This window comes from Phyllostomus hastatus, unplaced genomic scaffold (genome assembly GCF_019186645.2).
Source record: "Phyllostomus hastatus isolate PE091 unplaced genomic scaffold, TTU_PhHast_1.1 phas_contig_86, whole genome shotgun sequence".
Lineage (NCBI taxonomy): Eukaryota > Metazoa > Chordata > Mammalia > Chiroptera > Phyllostomidae > Phyllostomus > Phyllostomus hastatus.
In genome coordinates, this window is record NW_025333977.1 from 37,675,445 (window position 1) to 37,678,741 (window position 3,297).

Genomic DNA, 3,297 nt, shown 5'->3' on the forward strand with positions numbered 1-3,297 from the left:
TGTTTAATAATAAATAAAACAGATATGTTATATAGGTTTAATTGTGTCATTCTGCCTTATATATTGGTACACCTATCAGTCTTCGGTCTTCCCTGTCCTTTCTATTGGCAGCATTTTTCAAAGTGTAACTCTCCTTCTGCCACCTAAACAGTGTAAAACCTGACCATTTCCTCCAGTAGAACTAAGGTTTTTGAACCTCTATGTTTTTGTTTACTTTAATGTAAAGTGTTCTTCTCCCATCAAAATCTTACCATTTTCCTTCCTCCCTCCCCACTCAGAAGTTTTAATCTTGTGGTGTTTGATTAGAATCAGAGATATCAGTATGGATTCCTGCTTTTCACACAGACACACACACACACACACACACACACACACACACACACAGATATATACAAAAATGTAAACGTACTGTGAGTATATGTTTGGTCAGTATATGTGCATATATTCCTAAAATGTTAACATAAGAAACTGAATGAAGCTTCATAGAAAATCTGTGAAATATTTTTGCAACTTTCCTGGAAGTCTAAAATTATTTCAACATAAAAAGTAAAAAAGAAACAGTGAAAGGCTAAAGAGGCCATTTGACATGTTAAAATGTTTAAATAAATTTTTTAATGAAACTTGCTATGACCTCAAGGCCTCTTGTAATCTCTCCTTGAAACTTTCACCAGTACCCCACCAGAAGTCATTTGTCCTTTCCCCCATAAGTCTTTGTTATATAACAGAGGTCTGGACCTCTGTGATATAATTTCAGAGATACTTTTCTGACTCCTAATGGGTTAAGAAAGAGGTTAGATAGGAAGGAGAAACCTAGTCACAGACTAAGGAATGACTCCTTCTTTCTTGCCTGTTGTACTCATGGGCAAGAATTCCGTTAAAAATCCAGTAAAACCCCAGAGCAAGTATGCCAAGTGTCATTCTTTCTCAGCAGCTGTGAGCAGAAGAGTCTGGCTGTCCCTGTAGGAGACACACAAACCTGGTTTGAAGCAGAAATGTATGTGATTTTTAAAGGGAATTCATGCTCCTGGGGAGAGAATTCATTGTTCAACATAAAGCAAGAATCAATCCCATAGAAACTGCAAGTGTCCCATAACTGTTGTACTCAAACTTCAAGTTCAGCAAACAATTGTCACTTTTATACTGGGAAAGGAATATATTACAGAAAGGAGTCTGGATTGAGAATCAAGGGAGACTCATGTAATCTCAACCAGATTAATAAATACAGGTGCTTGTGTGCTGCGCTCCCCTGTATGGCCCTTTCTGGTAATCACAGACACCCTCTCTGTGCAAGGACAACTGATCTACATTGCTGTCTATGGATGTAATTATTTCATTTTTATTGATGTAAGGTTTCTCATTGTTTCAATTTTAATTGTGTAACTATTCCACTATTCTCTTATTGATGGGAATTTGTCATAAACCGTGTCACAATGAATATTCTTATACATGTAGCCTATTGCTCAATACAATAATTTCTTAGATCCCATTTTTATCAGTTTGTTGTAGATATAAATAAGATAAACTGAATGAGAGAAACAAAACCCACTTACTGATAGCTTGCTAGCAAAGGGGCCAGCCACCATCACTTGCATTTTGGCAGAGACTCAAGGGAAGGCAGAAGAGTGGGAAAGAGTTATAAATAGTGGAAACAGGGAAGCCTTCAGGCACACCATGTTTAGAGGCTGTTGGCCTGAGGATGCTGTAGGCAGGTTAACTGGAAGCAAGGCATCATGTGTGATTGGTAATGAGTCATATTTGAATTTCTCTGGTCCTGAGTTAGAAGTAAAGAAAATTAGGGAAGCTGTCCGTTGATAATCAAGCCCTGGTCATTTGGGGCTGGTTGTTACAGGAGTTACTGTTTAGCTTCTTGGATTGTTACAATATTAGAGATAGAAATCTGGCTTCCCAGAAGTTTCAGTTATGCAGATTGGCTTCCCGGGCCGTCTGCTGTAGATAGGAAGTTGATTTCCTGAGCAGGTCGCTGCAGGTTGTGGGTCAAAGTTCTGTTTTTCATATGGTCTGTCCAATTGAATATTCAGTCTCAAAAACCAGTTTTGTGATTTCTGTCAAATCTTCTAGCTTTATTGAGCCTCAGGCATAATAGTAAAAGTATATTTTACATCACTTTTTGTGAAAGTTGAATAGTATAATATATTGAATACCTACCTCATTCTTTGACACACAAATATTCTCTCTTTACATCTCTTTCAATTTGATAGGTACCTGACAGTGTCTATTAACAAACTTCAAGCAGCACTGCTTGAAGCATAGGTGTTATTAAATAATTCCAACATCATAGCACTGGAATAGTTATCTTGCTCCTTCCAATCTTAAGCATCCATGCCAGTGCTTCCAGTTGTAGTATTTTTTTTTCTTTTAAAAATGTGGAATGCTTCACAAACTTGAGTGCCATCCTTGTGTAGAGGCCATGCTGACCTTCTCTGTTTCTCTCCAGTTCCAGGATATCTGCTGCTGAAGCAAGCTGTAGCACCTTGGTGTTCCTTGTAAAGTTAAGGATCCTTAGTAAGTTCATACATTTATCTTTCCCACCATGTAGCTAATAAGCTGAAGAACTAAGAATTAAATATAGTGCTTTTGGATTCCAAAGTATAGATAGGTAGATAGAGAGATAGATGGATAGACAGGCAAATAAGTAGATAGATATATTTTTTTCTTTCTCATCAATATATAAATGTCTCTCAATATTTTAAGTATATTCCCCTAACTAATCAGGCCACAGAAATACTTTTTAGGTTATAATGTATTAGGAAACCAACAGAGAATCAAAAACTATAATAAACAGTTTGAATGTAGTAGACATCTAAAAATGATTTTGCACCTGAACTGTTACAACAAATAATAAAAATTTGTCTTCAAATGTGTTGCATTTAACTTTATAACAAATGAAAATGGAGAATTCAAGTTATATTTTATATTTTGTATTTTATTTTGTGTGCTATTCAATATAAAAATCCTATTTTATACATATGCATTATAATAAAAAGAAAATAAACTACAGTAATAAACTGTTAATCTTGAATTCAGCTATTTCCAATGTTTTTAGATGTACATCTTGTATAGATCATCACTATCCCTACTAACTTTTTAAAAACAAAAGCTCAGTTGTTCAACTTAACTTTGAGAGAATCTGACTTTTTAAAATTTCACTTGGTTATAGTTGAGAACCACAAGATCTTTAGTTTTCTCCTTTTAGTCACAGAAATGGTATTTGTATAACTTAGTTAATCAAAATAAACATGTAAGACACTGCATTTTTAAATAATAAAAAGAAACAAA

General features: G+C 35.0%; 1 non-coding gene across 1 annotated transcript; it reads right to left on the minus strand.

Moving 5' to 3' along the window:
- Positions 1-2,378: 2,378 nt before the first annotated feature.
- Positions 2,379-2,481, minus strand: LOC123827580. The gene has a single exon (XR_006787244.1). It is a non-coding gene; the product is annotated as a U6 spliceosomal RNA (small nuclear RNA).
- Between the last annotated feature and the right edge of the window lie 816 nt (positions 2,482-3,297).